General features: G+C 35.8%; 1 pseudogene; it reads left to right on the plus strand.

The window, feature by feature from the left end:
- Positions 1–15,354: 15,354 nt before the first annotated feature.
- Positions 15,355–16,518, plus strand: LOC140528163 (histone-lysine N-methyltransferase SETDB1 pseudogene; annotated as a pseudogene).
- Positions 16,519–18,587: the final 2,069 nt, after the last annotated feature.

Consider the following 18,587-nt stretch of genomic DNA (forward strand, 5'->3'; position numbering starts at 1 on the left):
TTGTCATTTGCTTATTTTGAAGGGGAAATCTACATTGTTCTAACAATTGCTGTTAAAATCAAAAGGAAACAGATTCCTGCCTGCCACATATTGATGTAGAAAACCACAAATTAACATTATCTATGTCATATTCTACTTTTTTTTTAGTTAAATATTTCTCAATTACATTATAATAGGTTAAGGCCAAAGTCTGAGTGTTTCAGGCTGCTTGTACTGATAGTCCTAAGTATCTCATCTCTGTAAATCTAAACTATGATGCCTAAAATTTTAAAATAAACTTACTGTGTTTATATTATAGATTACAAGTAGATCTAGAAAACTGAAATGACTATCCTGGTAACATGTGAGTGTGTGTTCACTGCACAACATGAAATATTGATGTGGTGTCCATCTTTAGATGATCCTAAATGGATTTGGCATTAGAAATGCTAGCTTTGAATTATAACTCCCTCTCGACCTTAGTTTCCTCTTGTGATATTGACAACAGGAACAAATCAACATCTCTGTAAAGTGTTTTACATACACCAATGCAATGAACTAGTTATTACTATAAACGTTATTGTCCCCATTTTATATATGTAGTAACAGATATTCTGAGATTAACAGAATTATTCATATTCATACTGCTAGTTGATATTTGAGGCAGAATTTTAACCCGTGACTTTTGACATAATTCTTGAATTCTATGTATTTAGATTACATGATCTTCAGGGCCCCTTCCAGTTTTGATTCCATGAGCAGCAGTTACTGGGAAAATCTGTGACCATGATGAAAATATGCTACACACACACCTGCTTATACACACACACACACATACACATTACACAGTACCTATATATACAAACATGTACACACATATATAGACACATATAGACACATATAAATATACATACATACCCAAACACACACATATGTGTGTATGTATACACACACATAGACACATACACATGTACACACACATACACACAGACCTGAAGTTAGAAAAATTCATCAAGAAGATTGAAACCATGCCCTTAACGCATATTCTACTTTCCTATAGCATCCTCTCCTGAACTAGGACAACAACTCTTATCTGATTCTAATTGAAAGAAGAATCACACACACATATGTATACACATACACACACATATATACATGTATACATATATACACACACACATTGTTGCTAATACCTATGTCTTTACAAGGACACTTAGATCATAATGATTGCTTACCAAGCAAAGACAACCTCATTCTTGATCTATATGATACCCTGTAACTCCAAACATTTTTATATGTTGAGGGTTAATATGGATATCTAGAGGTCATGCAATTCAAAGTATAAGCCTAGAAAAAGTTAAGGCTAGCCTTGGAAATCATTTATGCAATATAGGGATTCCTAATTTTTAAAAATTTTGTAATGGGCACCTTTGGCAGTTTGAAGTTTTATTGTTCTCAAAAATGTATAAAAGATTGGAGACTAGGTTATAAAATGAGTAGAACGGTGGACCTGGAACCAGGAAGACCTCAATGCAACTACACCCTCAGACTTATTAGCAGTGTGATTTTAGGCAAATCCCTTAACCTCTGTCTGATTCAGATGATGAAAATGTTATAAAAATTATAAACACTTTTCAATGTTTAAGTGCTATATGAATGTGATTATTGCTACTATTGCTAATAAAATGCGTGATTATAAGTATGTTGACATAATTCTCTATCATATACATGTCTGCATGTGTCTCTGTGTCTGTTTATCTATCTATCTAAAGTTCAATTACTTCAGACTAATAGCCTGTGATGGAGTTATGGAGATGTGTTGTAGTTCTTCCTACTCAAAGAGGACCAACAGGATATCACTATGTTGGGGCCAAGTATAATGTGTTTAACTGTGACTGATCAGACCAATATTAATTCAGAAAGTTCTACCACAGATTGGGCTCAGGTGGTCCATATGGACATTTGGAATGGAGACATCTTCATTCCAAATGCTATGAAGAAGTAATATGGAATGGTAGATAGTCTTGAGACCAGGAGGACTTGGGTTTAAATTCTTCCTTTGACACATACTGGCTGTGTGACTGACCCTGGGCAAGTCATTTATCTTTTTATTTCTCTAAGCAAATCCTTAAGGTTCCAACTTGCAAAGAAAGTCATGATCTGTATAAATACAGGGAGTCCATCACCAGAAGATCCTTATACTAGTGAAATCACAGGTACATTCATTCTTTCTCTCCTACCTTACCTGTATGTTGATATTGGTTGAACCACTGGAAGTGGAATATTATCCAGATAAATAATTGGAGGATATCATTCAGAACTTTGGAAAACATCATGAATCAGTGGAACTAATAAATAAAAAGTTCTTGGCATGTAGTAGGTGTTTAATAAATATTGATCAATAACTAGTCAACTAGGCAATTACTTTTTAGGAAAAGTGTTGGATGAAGGTATTTCAAGTGTTGAATGCTCTAAAGAGGAAGTGAATGGCAGCTGGTCCATACTCTATGCATGCTTACTGATGGAGAATAAGGATTAACTTAAGATTATTGGTTTTACAAATCAGGAGGCATTTGATAACCTCTGAGAGAATCAAATTTCAAGAGATGAAGTAGTGGTGATGAAGCAGAGTCAGTGAGTATAAACTGACTATACTTTCAATTAATTTCCTCCAAAAGATATTTTTTTTAGTGTTTGATTCCACGTACCTTGTTTTCAAATTGCGTGTTTCCCAAAACCCACTCAGTTTTCTTTCAGATACTCCCCCTGATATCATATTATGTAAGTTTTGGTACAATGAAAAATAATTTAACATTAGTGAAAATATGAATACCATTGATGTGGAAATTTCTTATGAGATAATTAGAAAGAATTTTTCTACCCAACATAAATAATGGTTCACTAATATGGGATGGATGCCCACATAAAGGTCCAGACTTATAGGGCTGGAGTGGGCAATGTACAATATAGGTGACATGAAAACTCATCACACCCCCAAAGCCATCCCCTCATCAATGTGAAAATGCATGTAAATTTTTGTCTGTTGCTTTAAGGAATATTTTTTCCAGAGGTTTCCTATCAAAATCCAAACCAATATTCTAGGCAGCCTGTAACTATTAGGAACTACTTGGGTTAGATATCACAAAACTCCACATTCTCCAAAGAATGTGTCAACCAATGGAGACACAAAGTGTGCTTCAGAGGGCCATGGAGAATTTCTCTCTTCCACATAAAGGGAGCTAAGGCCATTTAAGGATAATTATTGCTTGAAGAATCAAGAAAAAGTGATGTGGCTACTGCAAATTCATTGGTAGGAAGCTAAAGATATTTAGAAAATGATGAATGTTGGAGGCTTTGCAAAGATTCATTTAATAGCATAAATACTCTGCAGTAACTGAAGAATATTAACAGAGCTTATGTATTTACTTATTCCTCTTTATGTTACCCACTGATTCCTTGGGCTAACGTTCTATATAATTTGTTCCTAGGCTATGAATTTTCATTTCACAATGCATATTGGAAAGATGTGGTGAAAACTGGTTATTAATCCGTGTATTCCTTTCCTCTAGGCTATTCTATCACCTTGCATATTTATCAGGGAAATGGAATTATTTTAGACAATCCAATATCTGGCTATGTCAGAGTAATGTGCAACACCACCTCTTGACCTGAGTTAATTGGAATGAATTTCTGAAGCACAATAGGGATTTAGAAAGCTAAGCATGGTGAGAAACAGAATTCTAATTGAAATTCTTGGTTTGGTGATGAAAGATGAAAAAAGGAGACAGCTTCAACAGTAACCTAATTAATGACTCTCCTTTTTTTATATCTTGGTAACTTGTTAAATATTGAATTTTTTTAATCAGCTAGTTCTTTTCAAGGAACTGGGTGGTCTTGTCTTTTCCACTGAACTGATTACTGAGGCTCAAAAAAAAATTATTTATTACTTTATCATGATATAAATGGTATCAATGAAATTTTTGCCTGAATCTCTTACTTTTATTTATTCATGTTTGCTTTAGGAGAGATTTTGTCACATTATGTGAGAGGAAAAATCAAGATGATTTAGTGTAAATATATATTTCTCTACTAAACACTGATTTAATTGAGAAAGAAATAAGGGATTATTTTTAGAAATAAAAAGGATTTAAGAGATCATCTAGTCTAACATTTCTTGAATACCTCTAAGGAGAGAAAAATCCACCATCTCTTGAGGCAACCCAATCTACTTTTGTATAGCTTATTTCACTGACAAAGAAAGAGACACAAAGAGGGACTTCCTCCAAATCACATGGCTTTAAAATGGCAGTCACAATTTGGAAATAAGTAAAGGATGCAACAGAAAGAGAAGAGGAGAGGAGAGGATGAGAAGGAAGAGGAGAAGGGAGGGAGAGAGGGGGAGAGAGAGAGAAAGAGAGAGAGAGAGAGAAAGAGAGAGAGAGAGAGAGAGAGAGAGAGAGAGAGAGAGAGAGAGAGAGAGAGAGAGAGAGAGAGAGTTTATGTAGTAAAGTCAAGTCATAAAATTTGGAACAATTTTCCTTCTTATCGCAGAATTTGAGAATTGGAGAGGGACTTCAGGAGGCATCCAGTCCAATACATAAATGAAAGATTGCACATTATAACAATACAAGTGATTGTATAATCATCAGAGATAGCATGGCAGTTTATAGAGAGCTATCCAAAAAAATAAACATGTTGGCTGGAGATTATGTGACTCTAGGCAAGTTTCATAACCTCTCATTGTTCTAGATTTCTCTGAAAGTCTAAAAGTTTCAGATCTTCATTGATAAATGCAATTTCCTCATTGAGAGGTACCCGTTAGGTGATACAGTGGATAGAGCACTAGAGTTGGAGCTAGAAAGACCTCAGTTTAAATCTAGCCTCAACTACTTACCAGATCTGTGGCCCTGAACAAGTCACTTAATATCTCTCATTCTCAGTTTTCCATCTGTAAAATGAGGGTAATAATAACACTCTACCTTCCAGGGTTGTTATGAGCATCAAATGAGATACTTCTTTGTAAAACTTAAAATGCTGTAAAACATTATAGTAGTAGTAGTAGTAGTAGTAGAAGAAGAAGAAGAAGAAGAAGAAGAAGAAGAAGAAGAAGCAGTAGTATTCAAATAAAATCATAGTTCCAGTCAATTAAGTGCCTACTGTATGTAGACACTTCAATAAGAAGAGCACAACTTTTTATGTGTTGTTTTGTGTGTGCACACATATACAACATTTTATAATTTATTACTTTTTCATCTTCCCCACAAATCTATGACTGCAAGTATCCCCAGAAAGGTGAGTTCTTATAAGGTTAAGTGAATTACCCAGAGCCACACATAACTTTGAAAAACCAGGTCAAAGGAAGAGATTTTACCTGCTAGCGTACAGTACCAGTCAGGAAAGAAGGGAGATGTCAATGAAAGGGAATAATGGGAAAATCTGGGAATTCAGGACTAGAATTAGGAGAGACATGAGGGAGTGAGCATAGTTGGCTTAAACACAAATATTTTTTAGGTTGATTCACAGCCAATTTTTTTCAGAATAGCTCTAACTACTAGGTTAAATGAATTATGTAGACATGACTGAAATCAGGTTATATGATTCAAATGTCATGTAACATTTTTCCTATTAACACACAATACTTCTCAGCAGAATGTGTGATTGTCAATATATTTACTCAATGATCGAATATACAACTCTTATATGTTATCCCATTTGTGGAAGAGAGAGCAGTTTCATTCTCTGTACATCAGAACTGGGAGAAATATGTCAAAAGTTTCAGAGAAGTAAATTTTAGTTAGCTGTAGATTAAATAAAAGTTCCTAACAGTTAGAGCTATCCTGAAAAAAAAGACCAACTGACTCAATTCAACAGTTAAGTATTTACTATTTGCTAGGTAACACACTAAGCATGGAAAATACAAATGTAATAAAAAAGAAAAACAGTTCCTACCATCATAGAACTTACATTCTAATACAGAAATGCAAGACACAAAAGGGGGCTGAAAATCAGGTAAAGGGCTAAAATATCATTACAACGGAATCATGGAAAAACCTGGAAGTTTAGCAATAGAAGTAGGAGAGGCCTGAAGGAGGGAGCATAGCTGACTTGGACATTTATTCAAAATGAAGTTTCAGAGAGGAATTTATCATCTAGAAGAAAAGATTATAGAGACAGTGAGCTTTCCAAGGATGAGAAGGCTACTGTAGGTAATAGTGAGAGAGCACTGAGAGTTAGGAGAACTGGAAGAAAAGTGAAGTAATCCTCTAGCTTTTGATTTCTTCAAGTGGAGCCTGAATGATCACTTGTCCAAGATAATGTAGAAGGGATTCTCAGTCAATTAAAAAAAAAAAATTAGAATCTACTATATGTCAGTTGTTGTACTAGGCTCAGGGAATATAAGTACACAGAATGAAACAATCTTTATTTAAAAGGAGTTTATATTCTAATGTAAAGTAGGTAAGAGGGTGGACTAGATGGATTCGGAGACTCCCGTTAGTATCATGAGATTTTTAGGAAAACTTGCATATTTATCAGTAATCAGATGCTAAGTTTAAAAAAAAAAAAAACATCTGATGAATCAATGGTCCTATCTTATCTTGGGGGCAGGAAAGAAGACTTGGATGGTTTGACCAAAGCTTAAGTCAAACTTTTTTGTTAGTAAATATTAATAGAATCTTTTACTGTACTCATTTGCTTTTTTTTCTCTCAGAACCTTGTGAAACTGTCACATGTGTACTGTTAAAGATGCAGTATGGTAAACTTCCTCACGGATAAAGCTTTAATCGGTACCTGTAGCAACTAACAACTGGCACATACTCTGTTGGGGTGCAGAAAACTGATTTCTCATAAATAAGGGTTTATAAGAAAAGGCAAAATGATCATTTTATTTTAAAAAATTCCAGGGCTGTTCTCTTTTTAAGTAATTGCCAATAATTTATTTTTAAACGTTATTTTAGTTTTTGAATTAATTATATAAATTTCTACAGTTTGCTAAGCCCTGCTCATATCCTAAGTTGCCTAGCATTCCATTAAAATGATGTTATTTCTTCAGCCAAGAATGATGCCATTTTGTTAAAAGTCCCACAAAGGGAAGGAAACCAAAACATAGGGGAAAAGTATCAAATATGAGACACATGGCCACATGCTTCATGCTTCATGCTTCATGAATCCAATGGTGCTCTGGAATATAACCAGAACCAGAATAAAACATAATTGGGATATTTAACAAAAGAAATGAAAATGCAATAAAATATGATGTTAATATGTTGTTTTCTAAGTCAATACACAATGTGGCCAATTGGGATCTTTAAAAATGGTTTAGTGGCCTCATTTCTATTTGATTTTGACACCACTATCATAGGAGATAGAAAACTGACCTCACATCCAGAAAGATCTGAAATTAAGTCCCGTCTTTGAAATATATTAACTATTTAATGTTGGGCAAGTCACATATCCCCCTACTGCCCAAGGCAATGCTCTAAAGCTGTAGACTGCAGAGACATTACTGTCCTGAATTTGTAGAGACAGTTTTCTCTTTGGAGAGATCCCAATAACAATTAAACCAGTCATATAATCTCTGTTCTCTCTCTTTACAAAGGGAAGTAGAGCTAAGGAAAAATGCTTAAAAGGTAGTGGGGACATTTTATGAATATTTTCCCAAATATCATTTGGTCAATAAGTAATTTAGATTTAGTTTGCAATATTAAGGAACTCTTGTTTGTGTACATGTGAAATCTCAAAAATACCTGGTGTATTTATTTTTAAAAGGAACTAATTATTATGCAGGTGAGGGGGTTTAAAGGGAAAATCTTTTCTCTGGTAGTGAAAAATATTTTGGGGAGAATTGAAGGATCTTGTTACCTTTTGTTAGGTGCCATATGTCAGACCAATCATGCTTAGAAATTGCTATCTATTCACTATTTGAGAAGTAGCTTACTCAGGATTTTAAAGAGAAGGCCACAGGTGCCTGTGATGCCAGGAGATGAAGAGTACGAAACATCATTTAATTTTCAGAAGAAGAATGATTGTTATCAAAGACAGAGCCACAGGTAATGCATTTAACATTAAATTTACCTTGGCTTAAAGGAATGAAATGTCTTCTATCAGGACTGTGACATAAATATTGTCAAAGGATTAGTTAATAGGTACTGCTGCCAATCATACTTATCAAGACACAGAGACATATTTGTAACTAGTTCATTTTATATGGAACATAGACCCATGATAAACACACATACACACACGCACACACACACACACACACACACACACACACACACACACTGACTCTAGACCGTTATTTTCAGAAACTTTATATAGGTTTTCGTTACATCAACAGAATGAATACCATGGAATTTTACAGAGGGCCAGAGGAGAAAGCAAATATTTACACATCAAAGAACAGATGACACAAGGGGAAGATCTGTGTCAGGTAAACTTATAAATTAACCAGTAAACAGTAGGAGATTGAACTGGAATTTATAGACTAAACATTAATACTAGAGTGATACCTATTTACTTGGCATGCTCTTCTTAAGTAAATAAAGGTAATAAACGTGTGTTAGAAATTCTCTTATCACTAACCAGTTAATCGCTGTAGCTAAAATTTAATTTCAGCTTAATTCTGTAAGCTCCAACTTGTTAAGACATCTAGTTAGATATCTTAAGGGAATGGTGATCATAAAGTCAATACAGAAAAAAAAATTACCACATCTGTTAAGAACTGAAATAAGGAGGCTAAGAAGAATCTAGAAGAATCCAAGACAAAACTGTAGATCAACTAACCATCTAAATGAATTTAGTCTCAATCGTCCTGCAGACATGACTGTTGCCTCTAAATTCACAGGCAAATGCCTTGTACTCCAAAAAAAATCATAATTTTTGAGTTTGGAGGTAGACAACAATCTAATCCCATCTCTTCACAGGTTGAACCTTTATCAGCTTTGCCACAGAAAAATTTAGTTGGAGTGTATGAAATGACTGAAATTGAGTGATAGGATATTTGAGAGCATCTCACTCTTATCTTTTTGCAGGTGGACAATCTGAATGATGTCAAGGGATGTCTAGTTGATTGACAGAACCAAAACTAGAACCTTGTTCTCCTAACTCATAAGCCAGTACTTTTTCCATTATAAGTTGCTGGTGCCAATGAATATTTTTCATTCTGAAAAAGTAGTGAATATGATTCAGAGGGTAAATCCCATTTACCAGTAGAAATACTTGCTATATTAAAGAAGGTTGGCTAGTCTTATAACATGAAGGACTAGGTAATGCAGGGGATAGAGTACTGGTCCTGAAGTTAGGAAGTGCTGAGTTCAAATCCAACACCAGAGATTTACTGGCTCCATGGCCCCAAGTCACTTAACCTCTGTTTGCCTCAGTTTCCTCAACTATAAAATGGATATAATGATAGCCCCTATCTCCCAAGGTTGTTATGAGGATCAAGTAAGATAATAATTATTATACACTTAGAATGCTACCTGGCACATAATCATAAATACTATTTAAATATTGTATGTTATTATTATTAATTACAATAACAATAATAACAGTGGCTAACATAAAGTATTTTAAGGCTTGAAAAGCACTTTACAAATATTATTTCATTTGATCTTTACAACAAGCCTATAAGAAAGGTACTATAATTATCCCTTTAATGCAAATATGTAGTGATTTGCTTCAGATGGCACAGTAAGTAGATAGATAGGTAGGTATCTGAAGATTCATTTGAATTTGCATTTTCCTGACTACAGGTCCAGAATTATATTCATTAGGACTCCTAGTTGTTTCATAGTATCCACTTAGTTGACATATATAGAGGTAGCCTTGAAATTGCATCATGTTTCATTGCATAAATTTGTAACCACTGTTACTTTTGGTATTATAAGATTTATTCAGAATAAGAAATGTCCTCAAATATTAGCCAATTTAATTCACCCACTATGACTAAACCATCCAGATGTATTGGCAATAACCTCTTCTCAAAGATAACTAAAGACATTTCATTCTCTCTAGGTTGTTTCTAAAGAGAACAGTCAAAACTCCAAAGAAGCAAACTGACTTGTTAGATGACCCTGGTGATCCAAAATACAAGGCCTATTCATAAGAAGAAAAGATGGCAAATTTCTAACGAACTCCTATTTTCAGTCTATCAAAAATCATTTATTAAGAGACCACCATTTTGAAAAGCTCTCTTGTAGGTGCTAGGAATATCAAAACAAGAGACAAAATTCAAAATCTTGATCTCAGGTAGCCTACTTTCTATTTGGAAAAGCAAAAGTGACAAAAATAATCATATCCAAAAAAAATGAAGGTAACCGGAGTTGGGGGATTAAAGGAAACACATAGGTATAGGTTTTATCTCTTTTAAAACCTTTACCTCAATACAAATGTTGAGTATTTTTGATATTGCTTTCAAACCAAGAAAAGAGAAAAGAAATCCATTACTTTAATGTAAAATAGACTTTACTTCTATGAATTAGCAAAGTCCTGTCCTGTCAACATTATATCCTCATTTTAAACATACATACTGACATTGAAATAAAGTCTTTATTGTCAGCCCTGGGATTTGAACCCAGGTCTTCTGATTTCACATTCACTGCTCTGTGCACTACTATACTTCACCCACTTCAGTATTTCCCAGACCTCATTTTCTGGGGCAGTGATTGTCCTCAGGACTAACCTGAAGCTGCCTCAGATCCTGGGTCCTGAATTATGAGGGGAGACAATCTCAGACCTCCTTGCCTTTTCAGTTCCCCTGTGTTCCAAACAGGATTTTAAGTAAAATTCAAGAGACAAGGAAGAAATTCAACCAAGCAGTTAAGTAAACATAAACAAGCAAATAAACAAGAAGAGGTTTGCAATCAAAGTAACTGAAATCCTCCTATCCCAACTCTGTTGCTAAGATTTGCCTGGGAAATTGATGCTATTGATACATTTTCTGTCAGTTATCACTCACTGCATTTAGCATCCTTTCAGAAATGTTGATTAAACCTCTTCTAAGGGTGAAAAAATGTGGATCAGATTGTCTAAGTACTGTTTTGGGAAAACCTCAAGCAATGTAGTTTTTTATTTATGAATATAAACATTTCCTCACCTCTTAAATCTCCAGCTTTCCTTCAGATCACAGCTCCTAGATAAGACTTTGTTCAGATTCTCACTCATTAGAGATTTTTCCTTTCTCAAATTAGGAAGAAAAAGCTTATTAGATTATACTTTTTATCCTCTTCCCCCACCCCATTCACACACAAAGTTGAATGGAAGCTCCTTCAGGACAGCGATGATTTTAAGGTTTGTCTTTGTGTTGCCCAGCACCTTGCCTCATGCCTTTTCACATAGAAATTACTTGGATTTCTTGTTGGAATTCCTTTTTAGAGATGATTAGTATAATTCCTTGGATACAAAAGGTACCCAGGATTGTAATGGGAATCAATCTTTTTAAGTAGATTGGTGTATTGGAAATAGGAAACTTCATATGAAAAGGAATTTGGGACTATATTCAAGTAGCTTACTTTATATCAGACACTAGTAGGAATTAGTACAACTTTGCAGGACGGAAACCCTTTTTGAACCAATGACTTGGTGGACCAATGTCCTTGCCTCTGGGAAGAGCAAAATGGACTTCATAAGAGCAATGTCAGGGCAGCATGGTGAAGGAACAGCATGAAGAGCAAAAACCTGCGTCTTGTCACTCTCTCTGTCTCTGTTTTGCTCTACTTGTTCCTGTAACTTACTTATCTCCTCTGATAATTTGGATGTTATAACCACTTCAAACAAATAAGTTTAATATAGATATTGATATGTTTAGTATTGATATTGCTTCATTGTTTATGGTACATTTTTAGCAAGATGTAGTTTCCTTTCTTATCTCTTTTACTGATGTCTATTTTTGTTTTTGCTTTGTCTGAGATCAGAATTGCTACCTTGGTTGTTATTTTTTTTTACTTCAGCTGAAGCGTAAGAGATTCTGCTCCAGCCCCTTACCTTTACTGTATTTGTGTCTTTCTGTTTCAAGTGTGTTTTTTGTAAACAACGTATTGTAGAATTCTGCTTTTTGCTCCCCTCTGCCATCCACTTCTATTTCATTTGAGTTCATCCTATTCACATCCACAGTTATGAACTTAGTGTATTTTCTCTAATCCTCCTGTTTGTCCTCTCTCTCCTTTCATCCTTTCCCTCCTCATCAGTGTATTGCTTCTGTCTCCCACCTCTCTTGATCTGCCCTCCTTTCTGTCAGTCCCTACTTCGCCTTACTCGATCTCCTCCCCTCCCACTTCCCTATTGGGTAAGATAGATTTTTATGTTCATCTGCTTGTGCATATTCCCTCTTTGAGCTGATACTGATGAGACTTAATCTAATAATCTTATCAGCTGATACGGATGAGATGGGCATTAAGAGATGCCCACTGCCCACCTTCCCATTTTCACTTCCAGTCTAATGGATATTTTGGCCACATAATGTAAAATAATTTACCCCATTCTACTTCTCCTTCCTCTTTCTCATCCCTTAAATTTTTATGTCATTTCCTCAAATTCACTTATGCCCATATTCTCTATGTGTACTCCTTCTAGCCATAGTATGAGTGATACAATTTTTAAGAATTACTACTTTCTTCCTCCCATGTAGGAATGAAGATAGTTCATCTCTGAATTCCTTATGTTTTTTTCCTCCCTTTCCTGTTTATTTTTCTGTTGGGTCTTTATATTGGAAGTCAAATTTTTTATTTAGTTCTGGTCTTCTTGTGAAAGCTTGAAATCTTTCTATTGTGTTGAATGGCCATTTTTTTCCCTTTATGTATTATGCATAATTTAGCCAGGTAAATGATTCTGGGTTGTAGTCCTAGCTCCTTTGTCTTCTGGTATATTATGCTGTATAACCTTCAGTCTTTAATATCGTAGCTGGCAAGTCTTATATGATCTTGATTGTGACTCCATGATATTTGATTTTTTTTCTTTCTGGTCACTTGTATTTTTTCCTTCACCTGGTAGTTCTGAAATTTGCCTGTAATGTTCCTTGGAGTTTTTAATTTTGAGTTCTCTTTCCTGAGGTGATTACTGGATTCTTTCAATGCCTATTTTGCCTTCTGGTTTCAGGATATCAGGGCAGCTTTCATTGATAATTTCTAGAAAGATGCTTTCCAGGACCTCCTTTTGATTATGATATAGGCTAATATTTCACACACAATATACCACGATAAGGTCAAAATGGGTGTATGATTTAGACCTAAAGACTTAAACTATTAGCAAGTTATAAAATCAAGGGATAGTCTTCCTATCAGATTTATGGGGAGAGGAAAAATATATGAGCAAACAAACAAAAGAGAACATTACAAAATGTAGAAGAAATAATTTTTATTATATTACATTAAAAGCCTTTGTAGAAACAAAATCAATGCAACCAAGATTAGAAGTAAAACAGAAAGCTGGGGAATAAAATTTACAGTAAGTATATCTGATAAAGGCCTCATTTTTCAAATGTATAGAGAACTGAGTCAAATTTATAAGAATACAAACCATTAACCCATAGATAAATGGTGAAAGAAAATTATCAGGCAATTTTTAGATGAAGAAATCAAAGCTTCTATAGGCATATGAAGAAGTACTCTAAATCACTTTTGATTAGAGAATTGCAATTAGAACAATTCTGAGATAACACCTCATACCTATCAAACTGGCTAATATAATAAAAATGAAAAGGATAAATGTTGGAGAGAATGTGAAAAAATTGGGATACTAATGCACCATTGGTGGAGTTGTGAACTGCTCCAACCATTTTGGAGAACAATATGAAACTATGCCTGAAGAACAACCAAACTGTGCATACCCTTTGATCCAGCAATACCATTACTAGATCTCTATCCCAAAAAGATCATAATAAAGGGAAAAAAGACCTGCATGCTCAAAAGTATTTATGATAGTCCTTTTTGTGATGCAAAATATTGGAAATTGAGGGGATGTTCATCAATTGGGGAATGGCTAAACAAGCTGTGGTATATGAATGTAATGGAATACTATTGTGCAATAAGAAATGAACAGGCAGATTTCAGAAAAATCTAAAAATACTTGTATGAGCTGATGCAAAGTGAAATGAACAGAACCAGGAAAACATTGCACACAGTAACAGGAACATTATGTGATGAGCAACAATGAATGACTCATCTCTTCTCAGCAATGTAATGATCCAAGGCAAACACAAAAGACTCAGAAAGGAAAATGCTACCCACATCCAGGTAAAGAACTGTTGGACTCTGAATGCAGGTCTAAAGATATCTTTTTCACTTTATTCTTTTTTTGTGTTTTTTTCTCTTTCATCTGTTTCTTATTTCACAACTGTGACTAATATGAAAGTATGTTTTACATATTAGAACACATATAACCTATATCAAATGTCTTACCATTTTTAGGAATAAGGAAGGGAAAGGAGAAAGGGATAAAAATTTGGAACTCAAAATCTTGTAAAAATGAATGCTGAAAAGTGTGTTGACCTTTAATTCAGGGAAAAAATAAAATACTATAAAAATGATAAAGAGATCACAGGTAACTGGTATTCTATCATTGGGTGTAGGACAAGATGCTATTAGGCAACTCCATTCCTTATACATACATCCAGATCACAGTTGAATAACAGAAAGAAGCATGATCATCACAAGAGAACAGGAACCCTTAGGAGTAATATGGCTTCCAGTCTCAAGGAAGCAGTGTCCCATCCTGGGTAAAAACATCACATCAGGAGAGTAACAACCACACCTATCCCTGGATGACACCAGCTTGGAAGCACAAACAACTTCCAAACCCTCAGAACTAGATCAGAAAACAGCAATGCAAAGAAACCTGAAGCTTGGTACAGGGTCCCTTCCCCTTACCCAAGTTCTAAGCTGTGAAATAGACTGGAAAAATGAACAAAAAACAAAAATAACCTGACCAGACAAATCTAATATGGGTACCAAGAAGATCAAAATTCAAACTCAAAAGACAGTGGTGTCAAAACAATTGCAAGCAGAGCCTTAAAGGGGAAAAAAGTGATTTTGACATAAACCCAATGGAATTCTAGGAAGACATAAAAATGATTTTCAAAATCAGAGTGGTAGATGAAAAATGATTGAAAATGAGAGTAAGGGAAGACAATTATGAAAAAGACAGCAGCATGATAAAGAGGCACAAAAAATAGTGAAGAAAACAATGCCTTAAAAATATAATTTGTCATATGGTAGAAGAGGCAGAAATGCTCAGTGAAGAAATAATCTTTTAAAAATTAGAATTGGGTCCCCTCTCACCACTCTTTCCCCCTATCCCCCTCTCCAACCTGCCTTTCCCTCATCCCTTCAGCTCGGGCTTCCTTCGCAGTCCCTGCTGCTGCTGGCCCTGAGGCCAGCTGGGATGGACCCTCAGGAGATTGCTGAGCTGCAGCAGGCTGTGGTGGAGGAGCTCGGCATCTCCATGGAAGAACTTCGACAGCTTATTGATGAGGAATTGGAAAAGATGGACTGTGTGAAGTTGCGCAAGAAACAACTGGCTGATCTGGAAACCTGGGTGGTGCAGAAAGAGTCGGGGGTCACCCATGTTGATGAACTCTTTCACGAAGTTTCCAGGGCAGTGACTAACTGTGAATCTCTGGTGAAGGATTTCTACTCCAAGCTGGGGCTGCAGTATCGGGAGAGCAGTTCTGAAGATGAGTCCTCTAAACCCACAGAAGTAATTGAGATTCCTGATGAGGACGATGATGTCCTCAATGTTGATTCAGGTGATGCAGGCAGTAGGACCCCAAAGGACCAGAAGCTCCAAGAAGCGATGGCTGCCCTGAGGAAGTCAGCCCAAGATGTCCAAAAGTTCATGGATGCTGTGAACAAGAAGACTAGTTCCCAGGACCTGAACAAAGGAGCTTTGGGTCAAGTACCTGTTAAGTTGAGTAAGGATGGTGACTTTGTTGTCAGCATAAGAATCCTGGGCAAGAAAAGACCAAGACATGGCACAAGGGAACCCTCATTGCCATCCAGACAGTTGGGACTGGGAGGAAGTTCAAAGTCAAATTTGATAACAAAGGGAAGAGCCTATTGTCTGTAAACCATATTGCCTATGACTATCACCCTCCAGCAGACAAGCTGTATGTAGGCAGCCGTGTGGCGGCCAAGTATAAAGATGGCAATCAGGTCTGGCTCTATGCTGGCATCGTGGCTGAGACTCCAAATGTCAAAAACAAGCTCAGGTTCCTCATCTTCTTTGATGATGGCTACGCATCCTATGTCACACAGTCTGAACTCTATCCCATTTGCAGACCATTGAAGAAGACTTGGGAGGACATCGAGGACATTTCATGCTGAGACTTCATGGAAGAATATATCACTGCCTACCCCAACAGCCCCACGGTGCTACTTAAAAGTGGGCAGCTCATAAAGACTGAATGGGAAGGCACTTGGTGGAAATCCTGGATGGAAGAGGTGGATGAGAGCCTTGTCAAGATCCTGTTCCTGGTATGGTCTCTTCCTCAGCTTGTGGGGAGGAGGCTGTCAGTGCAACAGTAGCTGTGTGAGGGAAGTAAACAAGGGTCAGTTTGTATCCCAGTCTCCTGTCTCTTCCTTCACTCCCACTTCTTCTAGTCAATTATTGCCTTTCTTCATTTCTAATGCTAGGTAGTAAGAGTATCTTTCTAGGTTGATACTAAATATTTTCTCATGCGCAGGAAGTAGGCATAGATTCTGCCATTGGATAACTCTTGCTAGCTAATGGAGGAAACACAGGAGAAATAGATATGAGATAAAAATAAAAGAGACATAGATACAAACTGGAATTCAGTACCATGCAAGCTTCTCATTTGGAGGAGTTCAATGCTGAACTAAGGAATACTAGTTCTAATCCTACTGAAGCATTGCTTTGAGGGGAAATACAGGATGAGGTTCCCACATGCTTCTGGTCATAACACTTACTTCATCACCTTCTGGAGTGGCCTAATGTACAGATTGGCAAATGTCTTCCATTTTCTGGATGCACTATATTATATTGTTGATGCAGCGCTAGTCCACACACCCACACGAAGCTTATCTAATGCACCACCTTCACTGGGATGTATGCTTTGTGCAAATCCAGCTTTTCATCACTGTGCCTTTCTGCGAATTATCACAAAAGTGCTATATGTGTTGATTCCAGGGTGTTAAATTTTATTTTATTTATTTTTAATTGCAATTATTTGTTTTCACTTTTTTATAATCACTTCCATATATCTTAGACTTTTCCCCCTTCTCCCCTCCATCCTTGCTCCCTCCCTGAGATGGCGTGCAATCTTATATAGGTTCTACCTATACATTTTTATTAAATACATTTTCATCTTAAAAAAAATTAGAATTCAACAAGTAGAAGGCAATGACTCCATGAGACACCAAGAAACAATAAAACAAAATCAAAAGAATGAAAAAAGGAAATACAAAATCAACTGACTCATTAAAGAGATTGAGAAGAGATAACTAAGAATTATTGGGCTAGATGAAAACCATGATCAAAGCAAAAGCCTAAATATTTTATTTCCAAAAATTATGAAGGAAAATTGCCTTGATTTCCTATAACCAGATGGTGAAATAGACATTGAAAGAATCCTATAATCACCAGGTGAAAGAGATCCCAAACTGAAAACTCCCAGAAATCCTATAGACAAAATCTAGGTCTCTCAAATCAAAGAGAAAATATTTCTAGCAGCCAGAAAAAAAAATTGAAATATCATGGCACCACAGTCAAGATCACACAGATTTAGCAGCTGCTCCAGAAATGTGCAAAGACCTTGGAATATGGTAGTTCACAGGGCAAAAAGAGCTGGGATAACAACCATGAATAGCCTACCCATCAAAACTGAGTATATTCCTTCAGAAGAAGAAATGAACTGTTACGACAGTGGAGGATTTTCCAGCATTTCTGATGAAAAAACCAGAGCTGAATACAAAAATTTATTTTCAAATAAAGGGCTTGAGAGAAGCATAAAAAGTTAACATGAAAAGGAAATCATGAAGCTCAAATAAGTTAAAGGTTTTGCATTCCATTGAGAAGCTGATACTTTTAATTCCTAAGAATCTTATCTTTATTAAGGCATTCAGAAGGACTCTTGATAGAGAGCACAGGAATGAGCTGACAATTTGGAATGATGTAAAAAAAATGTATGGGTGAGAAAGAGGGATGCACTGGGAGAAGGGGAAAGGGCAAAGAAGAGAGGAAATATTATCTCACATGGAAGAGGCATTCAAAGGAACTTTTATACTGGAGGGGAAATGTGGAGATAGTCAATACATGAACCTCATTTCTCTAAGTTGGTTCAAAGAGGCAATATAAATATGTGTGTGTGTGTGTGCATGTACATATATTCAACTGTGCACAGAATTTATCTTGTCCACAGGGAAATAGGAGGGGAAGGGAACAAGAAAAAAGGAGGAGTGATAAAAAGGTGCACATATAAAGGAAGATAATGCTCAGAAGCAAAATAGACTTTAGAGAAGGAATAGAATAAAAAGAAAGAGAAGGAAAAACAGAAGAAAATAGAAAGAAGGAAATGTACTGTTCATAATCATCATTGTGGATATGAATGGTATGAATTCATCCATCAAACAAAATGGTTAGCAGAATGGATTAGAAAC

The sequence above is a fragment of the Notamacropus eugenii genome, chromosome 1, assembly GCF_028372415.1.
Source record: "Notamacropus eugenii isolate mMacEug1 chromosome 1, mMacEug1.pri_v2, whole genome shotgun sequence".
NCBI lineage: Eukaryota > Metazoa > Chordata > Mammalia > Diprotodontia > Macropodidae > Notamacropus > Notamacropus eugenii.